The sequence below is a fragment of the Arachis hypogaea genome, chromosome 19 (genome assembly GCF_003086295.3).
Source record: "Arachis hypogaea cultivar Tifrunner chromosome 19, arahy.Tifrunner.gnm2.J5K5, whole genome shotgun sequence".
Classification (NCBI taxonomy): domain Eukaryota; kingdom Viridiplantae; phylum Streptophyta; class Magnoliopsida; order Fabales; family Fabaceae; genus Arachis; species Arachis hypogaea.
In genome coordinates, this window is record NC_092054.1 from 63,496,078 (window position 1) to 63,518,087 (window position 22,010).

The 22,010-nt window shown below is 37.9% G+C and overlaps 1 non-coding gene across 1 annotated transcript; it reads left to right on the top strand.

Annotated features, from left to right (window-relative positions):
* Window positions 1-21,500: 21,500 nt before the first annotated feature.
* On the top strand, window positions 21,501-21,608 carry LOC112780878 (small nucleolar RNA R71). The gene has a single exon (XR_003191686.1). It is a non-coding gene; the product is annotated as a small nucleolar RNA R71 (small nucleolar RNA).
* Window positions 21,609-22,010: the final 402 nt, after the last annotated feature.

Here is a 22,010-nt window from a genome sequence, read left to right on the forward strand (position 1 = left end):
TAAGTGATTTCAGAGATTACAGGGCAGGAATAACTCAGAGGATGGAAAGGAAGCATGCAAAAGTGGAAGGAATACAAGAAATTGAAGGAACTGCAAAGCTGTCAGCCTGACCCTCTCGCACTAAATCGATCATAACTTGAGCTACATAGGTCCAATTGATGCGGTTTCAGTTGCGTTGGAAAGCTAATGTCCGAGGCTTCAATTTGATATATAATTTGCCATAGTGGCCGTAAAGCTAGGTGACGCGAACGCGTGCTCCACGCGGACACATCGTAGTGACGAAAAACCAGCGTGGCAGATTTCTTCTCCAGCGATTTCTAGGCTGTTTTCGACCTAGTTTTTGGCCCAGAAAACACAGATTAGAGGCTATAAAGCGGAGGAATCTATTCATTCATGGATCATTAACTCATGTTCACATAATTTTAGGTTTTAGATGTAGTTTTCTAGAGAGAGAGAGGCTCTCTCCTCTCTCTTAGGTTTTAGGATTAGGATTTTTTCTTCTCAATTTCCAGGTTCAATGTTCTTTTAATTTAAGATTCTTATATTCTGCATTTATTCCATAATATTTTTCCATTTAAATCTATTATTTGTTTAATTGTTTCCAATCAAATTTTAACTACCATGTTCCCTTTTTACTTCTTTTATGATTTATGAAAATGGCATTCATATTAACTGAGTAGACTCCGAACTTGATTTTGGAGTTGATTAATATTTTGAGACCCTTGAGTTGGAATACTCAAGAATTAATTAGTAATTGGAAGTTGTTGGCTAGCACTCTAGTTACTACGCTAATCCTTCCCAAGGAAGAGGATTAGGACTTGTGAACAGAAGTTGGCTCCTAACTTAATTTTCCTTTTTTAGTAAAGGATAACCAAGTAGAAACAACAACCTATTACTGTTAATCTTGAGAAATCCAACGAGGATAAAACTTCCGATTAATCTTCTCCGGGTCAAGGCTTTTAATTTAATTACATAAAATCTCTTATTTATTTTTTATTGCTTTAATTTATAATTATATATGTGCCCATTGCCCAAACTCCAAAACCCCCAATTTACAAGACTCATAACCAATAATAAGAACACCTCCCTGCAATTCCTTGAGAGATGACTCGAGGTTTAAATACTTCGGTTATCAATTTATTTAGGGGTTTGTTACTTGTGACAACCAAACTTTTGTAAGAAAGGAATTCTTGTCGGTCTGGAAGCTATACTTACAACGCGAATTTATTGTAAAAATTCTAGATCGCGCGAGAGTTTCGTTCTTCAAAATGGCGCCGTTGCCGGGGAGTTGCAACTGTGTGCCTTATTATTGGTTATTGTATATATTTTCTTTTGCTTATTTATTTCTTTTTATTTTTATTTTCACTTTTAATTTTTATTATTTACTATGAATTCTCACCCCTATCGCTTTGAGTTTGGTACTAATAATGTTGAAAGGAATGGAAGATATAACAGGAACATGCATCAAGGTCAAAACAATCAGAGATGGATGGAGCCACGAGGATCTGATCAACCCTTTAGGCAACAACACCTTCCAAACTATCATGGACGACGACCATTCAATAATGCATGTCAGAACAATAGTTATGGTGGACCCCCTTGTAATTACCGACAAGCCCCATCATACGCCTATGAACCACCTTCTCAACACAGCTTTGAACCACAACACTCACAAGCCAACTACCACCATTCACCTCCATATAACCCTAACCCGTATCCACCCCAATTCCAACCTAATTACTCCCGAGAACCACCACTTTCCTATGCACCATGTCCATATCCATCACTCCAAGAATCAAGGGAGCAACTCAAGGAAACATTTGAAAAATTTCATGCCACACTTCACCAATTGAATAAAGCGATAAATAGACTTCCTTTCCGACGTTTGGACACTCAAGGAACCCCCATGGCTTCATGTGGACAAACTAATGAAGAACGTAGCATGATAGAGATACTAGAAACCCCACTGGACAGTATAGAGCATGACTTTGTACTGGAACAAGTGGAGGAAGCTGAAATTATCGAAGAAGAAGAATTGGTTGAAGACTTAGGAGATGCTGAACCTCCATGGGAATCCAGAATTGTGGAGGATTCCATCAAGAAATTTACAATTGATGCTAAGGAGGATAGTGCACAACCTCCAAAGCAGGAATCTTATGAAGAACTGGACGGAATAACTCAACAAGCAAGTTTCCTTGATAATGAAGATCACGAGTCAAGTTCTCCTAGTAATGAACTTGCATCCGCAAGTGAATTCTTTGAGATGGAAGAATCTTTCCCAAGTGATTACGAAGATGATGCGGAGGTAGACTTTTTGCAACCTCCAACTTATGATTTGAGTGATGAGAAAGATATCGAAGACTTTGATCAAGACACGGTTACAGCTGAAGAAAATTGCAAAGAAGTGGAAGAATTCACAGAAGAATACAAGGGAGTAGAGCTTGCAAAACCATTGGAAACACCTATTCCAAGGCCATTACCGCCCAATACAAACTTCAAGTGGGTAAAATCCTTAGCTTTTATCTTTACTTTTCCACTTGAATATGGTTTACTTGAAACAGATGGTCAGCTTAGAGCTCTTTGCGGCTTTAAGAGTAAAAAGGAAATGGTTCGTGCTCAAGGCTGGTATGCAAGATTCAATAAGGTTCCATGCTTCAATCTGAAGTGTAAGGATTGGTTTCGAGTTCGATTGAATGGGTCTCGGAGAATGATTGTCCATCTTGGTGAGAATGCAACTTCCAAACCGCCTAACTGGAAAAATATAAATCAAGATAAAGGCAAATATAAAAGCAAGGTTTGGGATCCTGGAATCTGTTCTGACATCCAACACCCCGGGAACCTGAGAACCTGTTTGAATTTACTCAAAGGCTTTACATGCCTAGTTTGGGACTCCGGAGGCTGTTGGCATTTCAAACAGTGGTGGATATTTTGGATGAATTCAAGCACAAGCCACCATAACAAAGGACTCCCCAAATGTCCAACTTAAGGACTTTAACTAAAAGTGCTAGGTGGGGGACAACCCACTATGGTATGATCATTCCTTTTTCAACTTTATTTTGTTTTGTTTGCTTTTATTTTATTTTACTTTCACTGAACCTGGAATTATTCATAGCATCTACATCAGCATTGCATATTGCATACTGCATAATTGCATAAAAAAAAATCACCCCACGTGAGCGCGCAGGCCACGCGTGGGCGTCGACTGGAAATCGGCATAAAAATCCAACGCCTAGAAAGTTGGGCTGGAATCGTGCGGCTGATATGCCTTTAGCGCAAACTAGCTCACGTGTTTGCGTCCCTGACGCGAATGCGTCCCTACACTACGCACATCCCACGCAAAAGCGTGAGCGACGCGTCCGTGTCGCGTGGATTTTATGGACCCCATTGGAAACAGAGAGTTGCGCCAAAACGACGTTGGAACTGTGCGTTTATCACAATTTTTAGCAACGCGTTCACGTGCTTCACGCATACGCGTCCCTTACCTTTTACCCAATTCACGCGATCGCGTCAATGACGCGTTCACGTCAACACCTTTTTTGCCCAAATCACGCGATCGCGTGCTCCACGCGTTCGCGTGGATTCGAAAACACTAACCCCTATTTACGCGAAACCCTACCCATTCACGCGAAACCCCCCACCCCCCTCTGCAACTTCTCTTCTCCCACCCCCCCAACCACCACCACTCCCAGCCAACTACCTCTGACCACCGTGCCACCATCCCAGCCACTAGACCGCCGCCAACGCCACCCCCTTTCTTTTTTCCCCTCCCCTCCTTCCCCTCCTATTCTCCCCTTTCCTCATCCCTCCACAACCACCAAACCGCCCCTGCCTCCACCTCAGACCGCCACCATACTGCCACCCATCGCCGCTGAGTCACCAACACCACCACCATCTCTCAAGCCTACTTTCTGTTTCTACACACCAAGTTCCGCCGAACACCGATTTTATTTTCCAATTAGTCAGTTAGTTGCATATTTTACAGTTTTTGTCGAAATAGAATAGTTAGAGATGTATGATTGTAGTGGATTTTAGGTGGTTAGGTAGCTAGGATGTGGTTAGTGGATTTAGGCCTGATAATTGCACCGTTCATGCTACTTGTTTTTTTTATCTGATTCGCAATTCTAAATATGCTGTGATGATTCTGTTCATATGTTGTTCTTCATATTTGATGTTGCTGTTGAACTGTTCTTTACTGTTCTTACTAATTGTTAATCTTTTCAGCACTATTTAATTTCATATGAACTGATTTTTCCTGCTGTTTACTACCCGTGAACATCCAATTTTAGCCAGAATGCTGCCCAATTTTCTGTAAATTTATGATTTAATCTACTCCATTCATGTATTGGTTTGAAAACCCATTATTTTGCATTACTTGGCTACAACCAAACCAATTCATGAATGCACGGGCTAGCATTCTTATTCCTTTTGGTTCCCTGAGTACTAAATTGCTTATTGATGATTTTATTCTCATTTTAAACTTACTTTATCTATAGGAATTATCATCAATAAACTGCAATCCTTGCTTGAATATGAGTTGATTGTTCCTCAAGTTTGTGAATTTCTTGGTAACTAGGAAAACCATTCTCATGCCACTCACTTTAACTTCCTTTTAACTCCTAACCAGTTTAGCTTTCTAACTTCCCTTTTTAATTTTTTTTACCTAACTACTTTAACTTTCTAACTCAAGGCATGATTACTGTTTTTCCTAATTCACTTGAATTCCACTTCTATTATATTTTGTGATGCTATGAGCACCTAAAGTTGATGATCCGATCCGGCAGCGACATCCCATCCGAGCCTGACACTGCTTCTGAGCCATCTGATGTAGAGGCGGATGATCATGAGGAGGAGGCACATGCCCAGGCAGAGCAGGGAGGACCTGAGCAGGCTGCACCATACCATGAAGAGCCCCATCAGATCCAGGCCATAGATCCAAAGATTCCTCTACAGACAGAGCCTCTGCTTCAGCAGGTAGCTCCTCCTACACTTACCGAGACTGCAGATCCTCAGTCTACCACAGAGTCACCGGCAGCCCATCCTTCCGGAGATGACACTTCTCACACCCAGCCTGAGTGAGAATCGAGAACGATGCTATTATTTAAGTGTGGAGAGGTCGCCATCTCTGGCATACTTTATTTTGGTGAACCACTCTTCAGACACTCTTTTTTTTATCCTATTTTGCTTATTTTTCTGTATTTTTATCTTTATTTTTATTTTTATTTTTATCTTATCTTGTCTTTCAGTACTTGCACATTTTCTGTATTTTTACAGTATTTCTGCATTTTATACTTTAGTTTATATATTTATCTTAGATATTTAGTTTAGTCTAGTTGCAATTTTAGTTATTAAGTTGTGATATAGAATATATATGGATTAATTAGTTTAGTTTACCCTTTCAGCATGCGATAACATGGATTAATTGAAAATAAAAAGAGTAAACTAAAAACTTTAGTATAACAGAATCACAACAATCTACACACTGTATATATATAGCAATAAATGATTTATTAATTTACACAATATTTTTCAAGGAAGAACACTAAGATTTTAAGGGCCACCCTAAGATTCACATTGAGAATAATGAGAACTCTTGATTTCTACTTGCATGATATACATAACTGATATATGGTTTTTGAGCCAAAGAACACATAGCCTGTGAGTTTTTGAGCTTATTTGTATGGTTACATTATTTAATCATAATTATTTCATTCTTGTGTGTTCGCCCTTCTTTTTTATTTTGGTAATCTTTACTTTGTTTTAATCTATATATCCATTATAGAATATAGATACATACCAAGAGATGATTGAGGCCATCATTTAAAATTTTCCTCACTTTTCCCAAATAAGCTTACCTTTTACATCACCCTTGTTAGCCCCCTTGAGCCTTTAATCCCCTCTTCTTCTATAACCACACTACTAGCCTTAAGCAGAAAAACAAATTAAAAATTCCAAGTTGAATCTTTGGTTAGCTTAAAATAGAGATTATGTATCCACTAAGTGTGGGGAAACACGGAAACATGGGTTGATAGGAGAGGATTAATTCAATAAGATAATAAGGATTTTGGGAGCATGCTCATGTAAAATCAAATTAAACCAAAACACCATGTGCACTGATATATGTTAAAAAAAAATCTATTTTATAATATAAATAGATAAATAAGGGGACAAAATTACCCCAACAATAAGTTTAGTGAAGAAATCAATGCACATAAGGTGAAATTCAAAGTAAAGTTAGTACATGAGTATATAATAAAAAAGTGAAAAAATTTGGGTAGCTAGGTAAAGCATTTCAAATTATATAAAGTATATGTTAGGTGAGACCTTAGACTAATTAAGGATTCAACTTATAGCTCACTTAGCCTTATATATATATATATATATCCCTACCTTTACCTTGGCCCCATTACAACCTTTAAAAGACCTCATGATCTTTGTATGTCTGTATTCAATATTTGTTGATTGGTTAGATGACGAACAAAGTTTTAGAAAGCAAGAATAGAAAAGAATAGAGTGATTAACCCTAAACACTGAGTGACTAGAGAGTAAACACAAAATCCAGTGAGGGTTCAATAGCTCATCACCATATATCTCTATTTAAATATTTAATTGTCTTGCAAGCTTATGAAATATTTTAACCCAACTCAATTGTGACAGTGCTTTAACATGATTTAGGTTTGGCTATACATATATAATTCCTTAAAAATATGAATTAGATTAACCACATGTAAGCTCTATATATATATATGTGGGTAATAATTAAAATTGCATGATTCATGTAGGTAGTTTGCATTTAGAATAGATTGTATTGCATGAGATTCCACCATTCTAACTTTACCCTTTCACTTGGATTTAGCATGAGGACATGCTATTGTTTAAGTGTGGGGAGGTTGATAAACCCATATTTTATGATGTATTTTGTGCTCAAATTGAGTGTTTCTATCAATTCTTCACCCACTTATTCATGTAAATTGCATGGTTTTACTTTTCCTTCCTTATTTTATGATATAAGTGAAAAACATATTTCCTATGCTTTAAAAATATTAATTTTAATTATCCTTTACTATCATTCGATGCTGTGATTTATATGTTAAGTATTTTCAGATCTCATAGGGCAGGAATGGTTTAAGGGACAAAAAGAAAACATACAAAAATGGAAGGAAAACATAAAAATGGAGTTTTGAAGAAAAGGCAGCGAGGCGAACGCATGGACGACGCGAACGCGTGCCTAGCGCGAAAATGCAGCGACGCGAATGCGTGGATGACGTGGACGCGCGCCTTGAGCAGAACGTAATTGACGCGTATGCGTGACCGATGCGTACGTGTGACAAGGAAAACTCCCAGATGACGTGAACGCGTGACCCACGCGGATGCGTGACAGACGCCACATACAGGAATCTGCAGAAAACGCCCCCAGCGATTTCTGGACCCTTTTTCGGCCCAAATCCAAACCAGAAACACAGAATATAAGCTAGAGAATGGAGGAATCAAAGGAGAGACGGAGAACAACTTAGTAATACATAATTTTAGGTTTTAGATGTAGTTTTTAGAGAGAGAGGTTCTCTCCTCTCTCTTAGGATTAGGATTAGGATTAGGATTTCTCTCAAGTTTAGGATTATTTCTCTTCAATCACAGGTTCAATATTCCTTTAATTTACTTTCTAGTTTTATTTACTTCATTACTTTAATTGTTATTTATATTTTCAATATGGCTTATGAACCTTTCCATGTTAGGACTTGAATTTATGTTTAAATGCAATTTGAGGTATTTCAGATTTAAGATTTCTTTCTTTTATTTATGTTACTGCTGCTTCCCATCTGAAGGCATTTTTATTTGAGTAGATTTATTTTCTCCTTTTAGCCTTGGTTAAGTAATTGGTAACACTTGAGTTATCAAACTCAGCTGTTGTTTGAACATTGGAATTTGCTGATTGATTTGAATTCCAATAATTCTAGTCTTTTCTTAGGAATTGACTAGGACCTGAGGAATCAAATTGATTCATCCACTTAACTTACCTTCATAGTTAGAGGTTAATTAAAGTGGGACCAAAATCCAATTCTCATCACACCTGATAAGGATAACTAGGATAGGACCTCAAATTCTCATACCTTGCCAAGAGTTTTATTATTTATTTAAATTAATTCCTACAGTTTACTTTCTTGCCATTTACTATTCTTGCTTTTTATCTTATACATTAAAAAAATCCAAAAATATACTTTTTTCCATAACCAATAATAAATCACACTGCCCTGCAACTCCTTGAGAGATGACCCGAGGTTTAAATACTTCAGTTATAAATTTTATTAGGTTTTGTTACTTGTGACAACCAAACTTTTGTAAGAAAGGAATTCTTGTCGGTCTAGAAGCTATACTTACAACAGGAATTTATTTGTGAAAATTCTAGATCGCGCGAGAGTTTCGTTCTTCAAGAGGAGATCAAGGACTATTGGTGTGGCTTTGATCACTTGCAGCCTGCCATAGAAGAAGATCATTCACAAGCAAAGAAGATAATAGTACCAGAGTTACTTCAGAAAGACAAAGCAACTCCAATTCTCAATCTAATCCTATCACTTATTTCTAATAGCTAACTTCTTAAAAGCTAATTTACACAACACCTTCTGATTCCACTTGACTAAGACCTGCAAGACAACTATAGATTGCTTCAAGCCACAATTCTCGTGGGATCGACCCTGACTCGCTCAGGTATTACTTGGACGACCCAGTGCACTTGCTGGTACTACTGATGTTGTACGAAATAGTGTGGGTTTTGCGTACACACGTACCAATGACCTCCCCATACTTAAAGGTTTGTACCGTCCTCGGTGCATCCAAAGATGAACGAGGGTGGTACGGCAATGATACGAATTGCCACCTTTAGCTAGTCGATCAACCGGTTATTGCATGTTCTTTCTCCCGCTTTGCTTGTTGCTTATGGTGACTCTCCTATTAAAGATAGAAAATAGGATAGTAAGATGGGTGGATACAGAAGTAAAGAAGCATAGATTGTTAGAATGAGGTAAGAATCACTAAAATGAGTGAGTGAATAAGTTTGTGACATGAAGGAAACAAGTGTGTGTATTCCAAGTTGCGCAGTTTAGAACACACACTAGAATAGAAAGCTATGTCACAATTACACAAAAAGGGCATGCACTTCACTCATTCTAGTGTGCTTGAAATACTTTAAAAAGGAAACTTGTATGTTAAAATAAAGAAACAATTACTCTAGGAGCATAAAAGCATTCAAGCAATAATCAAGCAATTGTGAATTGGATAATGAAGGAAAGTTTGTTTGCAACACCTAATTGACATGAAGTGAAAAACATGGCATGCATAGTCCACAAAGCTTAAAAAGCTCAAAAAATGTCTCTAGGTGAGCTTACGATCCAATTTCACAATTCCTTAATTTCAATGCATCGACTAGGTGACTTAAATAAAAATCAATCATAGCAAGCATCACCTAACAAAAAATGCATCAACTAAAAACAAATTGCCTAATGGTAGATAGTGAATTCAAATTACATGGTAGCTACAACATATAATTTAGAAATCCAAAGACATTCTCAAAGGCAATGTTATGAGTACTTGGTATGTACAAATATTCAACATTCAAAATTCAATACCAAGTAACAAAGTATGACCTCAATAAAGATATCCAACAATAAATAGCAATAAAAATCCAGCAGCAATATACAACAAATCAGCAATTCAAATCAATAATCCAACACTTACCACAAAAATCTAACCTATATTAACAACCTAATCTACTAAAAATAGAAAATTAGACTGACTACTAATGAATGGAGATTGTTGTGGATGGTGGTTGAAGGAGGGAAAAAAAGAGAGGAGAAGATATGGGAAAAGAAGAATAGAAAGGGAAGAAGAAGAAAAGAGAAGGAATGAGTGATGAAGATGCGTTGTGTGTATGCACGTAGGGCCGTGTGTACGCATAAAAGGTGTAAAGTGGGGGTGTGTGCATGGACAAGTATGTGCGAGTGCTTCAGGCAGAAGGTGAAAATCAGTTTGTGCATACGCACAGATGTGTGCATACACACATTAGGAGTTTTTTTTTTGGAATATAAAACATCAAAACTTAACATCCAATTCGACATCTGTGCGTACGCATACAGGTCCGTGCGTACGCACAAGAAGCGAAACAAAGGAGATGCAAACGCACAAGGGTGTGCGAGCACTCCCAACAGAAAGGGTGCAAACTAGTGTACTTACGCACAGCTGGGTGCGTACGCATAAGGTGCAGAACTGGGGTTGTTGTACGTACGCACAGGTGTGTGCGCGCGCACATGCTCTATTTTTTTCCAAAAATTTTAACGCCTCCAAGGCATCAAACATGACATCCAAAATAGCTTTTCAAACCCAAAACATATCATTCCTCAAAAACACATGATCAAAACAAAAATGCAACTAAACTAAGCCTAGAATTCAATTAAACTAAGCTAACTAAGAAAAATAAAAATGCACTAAACAAAACCTAAAAGAATAAGAGAGTTAGAAGGATGTTACCATGGTGGGGTGTCTCCCACCTAGCGCTTTTATTATTGTCTTTAGGTTAGACAATTGGGAGAGCCCTTGCTATGGTGGCTTGTGCTTGACTTCCCCACCAATGCTTGAATTTCCAATGTCCTCTGGGATCCCAATCCTAACCATTAAAAAAACAAAAGGTAACCAAAAAGCAAGCTACTCACATATTAACATATTTACAATAGCGAATAATATAACACCATTACAACTCCCTGGCAACGGCGCCAAAAACTTGATGATGGCCGAAAGTGGGTTTGGAATTTTTCTCGAAATAGAATTGGCGTTGCAAGTATAGTCCCAAACCAACAATCAACCAACATCAAAGTTTAAATAACGATTAGCCACAATTCAAACCAAATAACTGGGAGTTTTAAATCCCGGGTCGTTCTCCCTAGTTATTGCACTGAAGTGCTCAATTATTGGCTATGAGGGGATAAAAGATTTGATGGCAAGAGGCAAGAAATGTAAATAGCAAGGAATTAAAGAGAAAGCATGCAAGGAATTAAATGGAAAGCAATTAAAGCAATGAAAATGAAAATTAAATGGCAAAAGGGAACTCTTGGCAAGGATTGAGAGTTAAGGTTACCTATCCTAGCCATTGACTACAAACATGTGATGATTATGAAGAGTCAATCCTATTTAGTCAGCCTTAACATCGAGGATAAGTCAAATAGGCATAATTGATCTCAATCCATAAGTCCTAGCCAACTCACTAATTAACTTGGTGAATGACTAGCGTTAATGAAACCAAATCAACTAACTACCCTAATATATCAATCAAGAATGGACATTAATGACTTAAGATCACCAAAGTCCTCAATTCCAAGCCAAGAATGTGGAAAACTACACTAAAACTAACCCAAATATTTTATCAAACACTTGGTGTGCATGAAAATAAAAGCATATTAAATTGTAATGAAAATAAAATCTAAAGCTACCAATTGCAAGAAATTAATAATAACAACTCAATTAAACATCAATAAACAATTAAATTGTATTAAATGAAATGGAAATTAACAAGGGTTCACCAACATAAAAAGTAACTATAATGAGAAATTAACAAGATAAACTAAGAAAATTAAGGCAATAGAACAAATAAAAGAAAAAGAAACTAGATGAAAACAAGAATTAAAAAGAGAAATTAAACTAATAACCTTAATTTCTAGAGAGAAGGAGGAGCTTCTCTCTCTAAAAAATGACCTACAACATGATACTAAGATAAACCTAATTACTCTCCCCTTTGTTTCCTCTTGAATTAGGGTTGAAATAGCTTCACAAATGAGTTGGATTGGATTCTGGAGGCTCAAAAATTGCTGCCAGCATTTTGCATTTAATGAGATCACGTTCTGGGACTTGTGCATATGCACAGATGTGTGCGTACGCACACTTGCTGATTTTTCTCCTTGTGTGTACGCACAGAAAGTTGCTGATTTTCATCTCGTGCATACGCAACACTCTGTGTATGCAACACTCTGCGTACGCATGACTGCACGAACTTCCACCTGTGCGTACACATGAGTAATTGTGCGTACACACACTTGCTGACAAGCTCCAAACTTCATTTCTTCTTGATTTCTCCACTTTTGCATATTTTTTCCTCACTTCTTCAAGCCAGGTTAGCCTTGTAAGCTTGAAATCACTCAACAAACACATCAAGGCATCAAATGGAACTAAATTAAATAAAATTTAACAAATAAAGGCCTAAAAAGCATGTTTTCACTTTTAAGCACAATTTAGGGAGAATTTACAAAACCATGCTATTTCATTGAATAAATGTAGGAAAAGTTGATAAAATCCACCTAATTAGAGCAAATAAACACCATGAAATATAGATTTATCAAGTGGCTACCGCTAGGCCAATGTCAAAAAATTAAAGTTGACATTGACGTCGGCTCTCTAGGGGAACTGTGTTGTTAGGAACTTGGGTATCATGGGATCCCCAAAGTCTCACATTGAGTAGTATGGGATGCTTGATGTTGTATTCAAGGAGAGTAGTTCTTCTCCCTTAATAGCTTATTTTTAAGGAGCGGTTTCCCACTTTTCTTAGATACTTAACACTTACCCAACTACACAACCAAAATTCGAGAATGCAAATATCAAAAAATTCATTGACAGAGCATGTATGGGAAGAAAGAATAGGAAGACAGACAATTACTCTGAGTAGTTGTGGGTATATTTACATTGAAAAAATAAGACTTTTTCATAATATAAAGTAAAATATCAAGCCTTCTATCATTTTTTTAAAATAAAAATAAGGTGGTCTTTACCTGTTTTTGCAGCCACAAAAACCTGAAGAATTAAACCTATGCATTTCAAGCAACGTTTTTCAATATCACAAACTGAATCAACTTTCAGTGGCTTCCTTTAGTGAATTTTAGTGCTAGGGCATGCAATAACTCTTGTTAAGTGCTTAAAGGTAAAACTTTCATAGGACATATGAAGTGAAATTTTTAAAAGGAATAATTGAACCTAGCGATTTCAAGCAAAGTGCTTCAATCTATATATGCTAAATCTAAGGTTCAAGGTACAATTAGAAACAATGAGAAATAATATCTAACACCTGAAGAAGTTAAGAAGAAAGACCAAAATCATTTGTCAATTCTTACATTGTAATGCCTATCAATCTCTAGCAGTAACATCAATCATCTTATTGTAATTTGATTCAGATATGCTACTAAAACAAACAACACTAATTTTAAAAAACAACTGTAACTTTGGTAAACTATCAATGTAAATGGTAAAATGCTTTATTTATTCTATCCACAACTCATTTATCACCATATATATGTGTGATTTCACTGGTAGTTATAGAAAGATAAAGTCATACAATTAGAAATATTATAATAGCCTCTAAACACTTGCATAAATAAGAATGATAAATTTAGAGATATATACAAGATTTTTAGAAGATCAAATTCATCAAACGTATCACTAAATCATTAAATTGAATAAAAACATAGAAACATAGGTAATGTTTATTTTCAGAAACTAAAACTAGGATTCAGACTCATTATTGTGTTTGGTAGCCAGTGATTGGAACTAAAATTTTAGTTTCGGGACACAATTTTAGTCCCTTCAGTATCTCTAGAAAATGGGAAAACATGGGACTGAAATTTTGGAAATGGAGACTGAAACTTTAACAATATTTTCTTTAATACTTAAGGATATTTTAGTAAATATTCTTATTTCATCTCCATATTTATCTTGAATCAAATAGTATATTAAGACATAACCCAGTCATGTACAATTTACACCAGACAAAATATAGAGACTTAATTCAATCTCTGTCTCAATTACCCTTCCAAATGCAGCCTTAGAAAATTGGAATTATGGGATTCCCAAAGTCCCACATTGGATAGTATTGAATGCTTAATATTGTATTTAAAGAGATTTGTTCTTTTCTTAAATAGCTAGTTTTTGAGGTGTGGTTTCTCAGTTTTCTTGGATACTTAACAATGGTATCAGAGTCTTGGTTGTTGGCCCACAGGAAGAGCTATTTATAAGTTAGATTAAGGTAAATAGTGAATACTAATAAACAATAGTAAAGTGGCTACTGCTAGGCCAATGTCAACAAAGTAAAGTTGTTGTTGACGTCGGCTCTCTAGGAGAACTGTGTTGTTAGGAACTTGATGCGTGAGCATATTTCTCTTATTTTCTATTTATTTTAAGTTAGAATTTATTAAGTTTAAGTACATTTTAGTGTTAAAATTCACTTTGGATGCTACTTTGAGTTGTTTTGGTATTTTAATTATTTCATGTGAAGTTTGGATCAATTTGGTAGAGTTGTGTGCAAAAAAAAAAGAGAAGAATTGAAGACGCCCTCTAGGGCGCTAAATGCAAAGCAGCATTTAGCGCCAATAACTCAGCACAAAAGGGAGTTTCTACCCTCAAGGGCGTTAAAGGCTGCAACTGGCATTTAGCACCAAGCAATCCAGACCACAACCTCACTCATGGAGCATCTTTAGTTGGATTTAGCTTTTAATTATTATTTTATCTTTTATTTTTGTAATTTTATTTACAAATAAAATCATTTAGGTTTAGAATTTATTATTTTATTCTCAAATCAAATTAAGTTAGATATAAAAGAGAAAAGATTCACCCTTCGGGGGGATCTTCTCACTTCCGCACTTCCACACTTTCTGAACCCTAGTTTTCTCTCTGAAGCATGAGCCACTAAACCCCCTTAGTTAAGGTTAGGAGCTCTGTTTATTTCTATGGATTGAGACTATTACTTTTCTATTTTAATTAATCTATTGATTCAGTTTCAAGGATTACTTTCGTTCCTCATTTTATGAATCTGTGTAGATCGGAAGAATAACCCTTATTCTATTTGCGTTCTTATGATTCTTGGAAGAGATATTGGTGCACGAAATTGTGATCCCTGGTAATGGCTCCAAAAACTTGGTGCTCTAATCTTAATTCATGATTTGTCACAACTTCGATACAACTAACCAGCAAGTGCACTGGGTCGTCCAAGTAATAAAACCTTACGTGAGTAAGGGTCGATCCCACGGAGATTGTCGGCTTGAAGCAAGCTATGGTCACCTTGTAAATCTCAGTCAGGCGGATATCAAATGGTTATGGAGTTTTTGAATAATAATAATAAATAAACAGAAAATAAAGATAGAAATACTTATGTAATTCATTGGTGAGAATTTCAGATAAGTGTATAGAGATGCTTTCGTTCCTCTGAACCTCTGCTTTCCTGCTGTCTTCATCCAATCCTTCCTACTCCTTTCCATGGCAAGCTTTATATAGGGCATCACCGTTGTCAATGGCTACATCCCATCCTCTCTGTGAAAAAGGTCCAAATGCTCTGTCACGGCACGGCTAATCATCTGGAGGTTCTCGATCATACTAGAATAGGGTTCACCCTCCTTTTGCGTCTGTCACTACGCCTAGCACTCGCGAGTTTGAAGTTCGTCACAGTCATCCCTTCCCAGATCCTACTCGGAATACCATAGACAAGGTTTAGACTTTCTGGATCTCAGGAATGGCCATCCATGGGTTCTAACTTATACCACGAAGATTCTAATATCTCGGACTCGGTCCTCTGTATTAGATATCTAAGAGATACTCATTCTAGCTTGTTTGCATGTAGAACGGAAGTGTTTGTCAGGCACGCGTTCATGAGTGAGAATGATGATGAGCGTCACATAATCATCACATTCATCATGTTCTTGGGTGTGAATGGATATCTTAGAAGCGGAATAAGTTGGATTAAATATAAAACAGTAGTACTTTGCATTAAATCATGAGGAACAACAGAGCTCCACACCTTAATCTATGGAGTGCAGAAACTCTACCGTTGAAAAATACATAAGTGAAAGGTTCAGCCCCCATGATCTAAGAACTAGACGTCCCAAGATGTCTAATACAATAGTAAAAAGTCCGATTTATACTAAACTAGTTACTAGGGTTTACAGAAGTAAGTAATTGATGCATAAATCCACTTCCGGGGCCCACTTGGTGTGTGCTTGGGCTGAGCTTGAAGTTTACACGTGAAGAGGCTTCTTTTGGAGTTGAATGCCAAGTTGTAACGTGTTTTTGGCGTTCAACTCTGGTTTGTAACGTGTTTCTGGCGTTTAACTCCAGACTACAGCGTAGAACTGGCGTTCAACGCCCTTTTGCATCATCTAAACTTGGGCAAAGTATAAAATATTATATATTTCTGGAAAGCCCTGGATGTCTACTTTCTAACGCCGTTGAGAGCGCGCCATTTGGAGTTCTGTAGCTCCAGAAAATCCACTTTGAGTGCAGGGAGGTCAGAATCCAACAGCATCAGCAGTCCTTCTTCAACCTCTGAATCTGATTTTTGCTCAAGTCCCTCAATTTCAGCCAGAAAATACCTGAAATCAGAAAAAAACACATAAACTCATAGTAAAGTCTAGAAATGTGAATTTAACATAAAAACTAATAAAAACATCCCTAAATGTAAGTAGATCCTACTAAAAACATACTAAAAATAATGCCAAAAAGCGTATAAATTATCCGCTCATCACAACACCAAACTTAAATTGTTGCTTGTCCCCAAGCAACTGAAAATAAAATAGGATAAAAAGAAGAGAATATACTATAAATTCCAAACTATCAATGAAACATAGCTCCAATCAGATGAGCGGGACTTGCAGCTTTTTGCCTCTTGAATAGTTTTGGCATCTCACTTTATCTATTGAGGTTCAGAATGATTGGCATCTATAGGAACTCAGAGTTCAGATAGTGTTATTGATTCTCCTAGTTCAGTATGTTGATTCTTGAGCACAGCTACTTTATGAGTCTTTGCCGTGGCCCTAAGCACTTTGTTTTCCAGTATTACCACCGGATACATAAATGCCACAGACACATAATTGGGTGAACCTTTTCAGATTGTGACTCAGCTTTGCTAAAGTCCCCAATTAGAGGTGTCCAGGGTTCTTAAGCACACTCTTCTTTTGCTTTGGACCTTGACTTTAACCGCTCAGTCTCAAGTTTTCACTTGACACCTTCACGCCACAAGTACATGGTTAGGGACAGCTTGGTTTAGCCGCTTAGACTAGGATTTTATTCCTTTAGGCCCTCCTATCCACTAATGCTCAAAGCCTTGGGATCCTTTTTATTACCCTTGCCTTTTGGTTTTAAGGGTTATTGGCTTTTTGCTCTTGCCTTTTGGTTTTAAGAGCTTTTGGCTTTTTCTGCTTGCTTTTTCTTTTTCTTTCTATTTTTTTTCGCCATTTTTTTCTACAAGCTATTTGTATTCACTGCTTTTTCTTGCTTCAAGAATCATTTTTATGATTTTTCAGATTATCAAATAACATGTCTCCTTGTCATCATTCTTTCAAGAGCCAACATATTTAACATTCATAAACAACAACTTCAAAAGACATATGCACTGTTCAAGCATTCATTCAGAAAACAAAAAGTATTGTCACCACATCAATATAATTAAACTAAGTTCAAGGATAAATTCGAAACTCATGTACTTCTTGTTCTTTTGAATTAAAAACATTTTTCCTTTAAGAGAGGTGATGGATTCATAGGACATTCATAACTTTAAGACAAAGTTACTAAATACTAATGATCATGTAATAAGACACTAACATAGATAAGCACTTAACATAAAGAAAATGAAAAATAGAAAATTTGAGAACAAGGAATGAGTCCACCTTAGTGATGGTGGCGTTTCCTTCTTGAGGAACCAATGATGTCCTTTAGCTCTTCTATGTCTCTTCCTTGTCTTTGTTGCTCCTCCCTCATTGCTCTTTGATCTTCTCTAATTTCATGAAGGATGATGGAGTGCTCTTGATGTTCCACCCTTAATTGTCCCATGTTGGAACTTAATTCTCCTAGGGAGGTGTTGATTTGCTCCCAAAAATTCTGTGGAGGAAAGTGCATCCCTTGAGGCATCTCAGGGATTTCTTGGTGATGAGCTTCTTCATGCATCTCTTGAGATCCATGAATAGGCTCTCTTGTTTGCTCCATCCTTTTCTTAGTGATGGGCTTGTCCTCATCAATGAGGATATCTCCCTCTATGTCAATCCCAGCCGAATTGCATAGATGGCAAATGAGGTGAGGAAAAGCTAACCTTGCCATAGTGGAGGACTTGTCAGCCACCTTGTATAGTTCTTGAGGTATAATCTCATGAACCTCCACCTCTTCTCCAATCATGATTCTATGGATCATGATGGCCCGATCTATAGTAACTTCAGACCGGTTGCTAGTGGGAATGATTGAGCGTTGAATGAACTTCAACCATCCTCTAGCTACAGGCTTAAGGTCAAGCCTTCTTAGTTGAACCGGCTTGCCTTTTGAGTCAATCTTCCATTGAGCTCCTTCCACACATATGTCCATGAGGACTTGGTCCAACCTTTGATCAAAGTTGACTCTCCTTGTGTAGGGGCGTGCATTTTCTTCCATCATTGGCAAGTTGAACGCCAACCTCACATTTTCTGGACTAAAATCTAAGTAATTCCCCCGAACCATGGTGAGATAATTCTTTGGGTTCGGGTTCTTACTTTGATCATGGTTCCTAGTGATCCATGCATTAGCATAGAACTCTTGAACCATTAGAATTCTGACTTGTTGGATGGGGTTTGTTAGAACTTCCCAACCTTTTCTATGGATCTCATGTCGGATCTCCGGATACTCATTTTTCTTGAGTTTGAAAGGGATCTCGGGGATCACCTTCTTCTTGGCCATAACATCATAGAAGTGGTCTTGATGGGCTTCGGAGATGAATCTTTTCATCTCCCATGACTCGGAGGTGGAAGCTTTTGTCTTCCCTTTCCCTTTTCTAGAGGATTCTCCAGTCTTAGGTGCCATCAATGGTAATGGAAAAATAAAAAGCTTATGCTTTTACCACACCAAACTTAGAATATTGCTCGCCCTCGAGCAAGAGAAGAAATAAGAGATGAAGAAGAAGAAGAAATGGAGGAGGGAGAGAGAGGTTGTGTTTCGGCCAAGAAGAGAAAGAGAGGGTTGTGTTGTGTGAAAATGAAGAAGAATGGAGAGGTTTATATAGTGGAGGGAGAGGGGTTAAGGTTCGGCCATATGGGGAGGATTTGGGTGGGAAAGTGATTTTGAATTTTGAAGGTAGGTGGGGTTTATGAGGTAGGTTTATGGGGAAGAGTGGATGGATGTGAGTGGTAAAGGGGTAGTAGGGAAGAGAGCTTGAGGTGATTGGTGAAAGGTTTTGGGGAAGGGTGTTTATTAGGAAGAGAGGATGAATGAGAAGAGGAGAGAGTATGAGTGGAGGTAGGTGGAGATCCTGTGGGGTCCACAGATGCTGAGATGATCCTGTGGGATCCACAGATCCTGAGGTGTCAAGGAATTGCATCCCTGCACCAATTAGGCTTGTAAAATAAATTTGCATGCAATTCTGGCATTTAAACGCCGAATTGGTGCTTGTTCTGGGCGTTCAGCGCCCAGATGCAGCATGTTTCTGGCGTTGAACGCCAGTTCTATGCTTGTTTCTGGCGTTCAGTGCCAGCTTTCCTCAGTGTGCATTCCTGGTGTCTGAACGCCAGGATGATGCTTGTTTCTGGCGTTCAACGCCAGATCCATGCTCTGTTCTGGCGTTGAACGCCAGCCAGATGCTCCTTACTGGCGTTTAAACGCCAGTAAGTCCTTCCTCCAGGGTGTGATTTTTCTTCTGCTGTTTTTGATTCTGTTTTTGATTTTTCTATTTATTTTGTGACTCCACATGATCATGAACCTAATAAAACATGAAAGAACAATAAAATAAAAATAAAATTAGATAAATAAAAATTGGGTTGCCTCCCAACAAGCACTTCTTTAATGTCAATAGCTTGACAGTGGGCTCTCATGGAGCCACACAGGTGATCAGGTCAATTTTATAGACTCCCAACACCAAACTTAGAGTTTGGCTGAGGCCTCCCAACACCAAACTTAGAGTTTGACTGTGGGGGCTTTAGTTGACTCTGTACTGAGAGAAGCTTACTGTGCCTCTTTTCCATGTTTACAAAAGGATGACCTTGAGTTTTAAACACAAGGGAGTCTTCATTCAATTGAAGGACTAGTTCACCTCTGTCAACATCAATCACAGCTCTTGCTGTGGCTAGGAAGGGTCTTCCTAGAATGATGGATTCATCCTCATCCTTCCCAGTATCCAGGATTATGAAATCAGCAGGGATGTAAAGGCCTTCAACCTTTACTAACACGTCCTCTACTTGTCCATAAGCCTCTTTTCTTGAGTAGTCTGCCATCTCTAATGAGATTTTGGCAGCTTGCACCTCAAAGATTCCCAGTTTCTCCATTACAGAGAGTGGCATGAGGTTTATTCCTGACCCAAGGTCACATAGAGCCTTCTCAAAGGTTATGGTGCCTATGGTACAAGGTATTAGGAACTTTCCAGGATCCTGTTTCTTCTGAGGCAATCTCAGTTGATCCAACGCATTTAATTCATTGGTGAACAGGGGAGGTTCATCTCCCCAAGTCTCATTACCAAATAAATTGGCATTCAGCTTCATGATTGCACCAAGGAACTTGGCAACTTGCTCTTCAGTAACATCCTCATTCTCTTCTGAAGAGGAATACTCATCAGAGCTCATGAAGGGCGTAAGGAGGTTTAATGGAATCTCTATGGTCTCTAGATGAGCCTCAGAGTCCTTTGGTTCCTCAAAGGAAAACTCCTTGTTGATCACTGGACGTCCCAGGAGGTCTTCCTCCTTGGGATTCACGTCCTCCCCTTCCTCCTTGGATTCAGCCATGATGGTTATATCAATGGCCTTGCACTCTCCTTTTGGATTTTCTTCTGTATTGCTTGGGAGAGCACTAGGAGGGGTTTCAGTGATCTTCTTACTCAGCTGGCCCACTTGTGCCTCCAAATTTCTAATGGAGGACCTTGTTTCATTCATGAAACTCAGAGTGGCCTTAGATAGATCAGAGACTAAGTTTGCTAAATTAGAGATACTTTGTTTAGAGTTCTCTGTCTGTTGCTGAGTGGATGATGGAAAAGGCTTGCTATTGCTAAACCTGTTTCTTCCACCATTATTAAAGCCTTGTTGAGGCTTTTGTTGATCCTTCCATGAGAGATTTGGATGATTTCTCCATGAGGGGTTATAGATGTTTCCATATGGTTCACCCATGTAATTCACCTTTGCTATTGCAGGGTTCTCAGGATCATAAGCTTCTTCTTCAGAAGATGCCTCTTGAGTACTGTTGGATGCAGCTTGCATTCCATTCAGACTCTGAGAAATCATATTGACTTGCTGAGTCAATATTTTATTCTGGGCCAATATGGCATTCAGAGTATCAATTTCAAGAACTTCCTTCTTCTGAGGCGTCCCATTACTCACAGGATTCCTCTCAGAAGTGTATATAAACTGGTTGTTAGCAACCATGTTAATAAGTTCTTGAGCTTCTGCAGGCATTTTCTTTAGATGAATGGATCCACCTGTAGAAGTATCCAATGACATCTTAGCTAATTCAGACAGACCATCATAGAATATATCTAGGATGGTCCATTCTGAAAGCATGTCAGAAGGACACTTTTTGGTCAGTTCCTTGTATCTCTCCCAAGCTTCATAGAGGGATTCACCTTCTTTCTGTCTGAAGGTTTGAACATCCATTCTAAGCTTACTCAGCTTTTGAGGAGGAAAAAACTTGGCTAAGAAAGCCTTGACCAGCTTATCCCAAGAGTTCAGGCTATCCTTAGGTTGAGAGTCCAACCATATTCTAGCTCTGTCTCTTACAGCAAACGGGAAAAGCATGAGCCTGTAGACTTCAAGATCTACTCCATTAGTCTTAACAGTATCACAGATCTGTAAGAATTCAGTTAAGAATTGAAAGGGATCTTTAGATGGAAGTCCATGAAACTTGCAGTTTTGTTGCATCAGAGAAACTAATTGAGGTTTAAGCTCAAAATTGTTTCCTCCAATGGTAGGGATGGATATGCTTCTTTCATGTAAATTGGAATTAGGTGCAGTAAAGTCACCAAGCATCCTCCTTGCATTATTATTATTTTTGGCTGCCATCTCCTC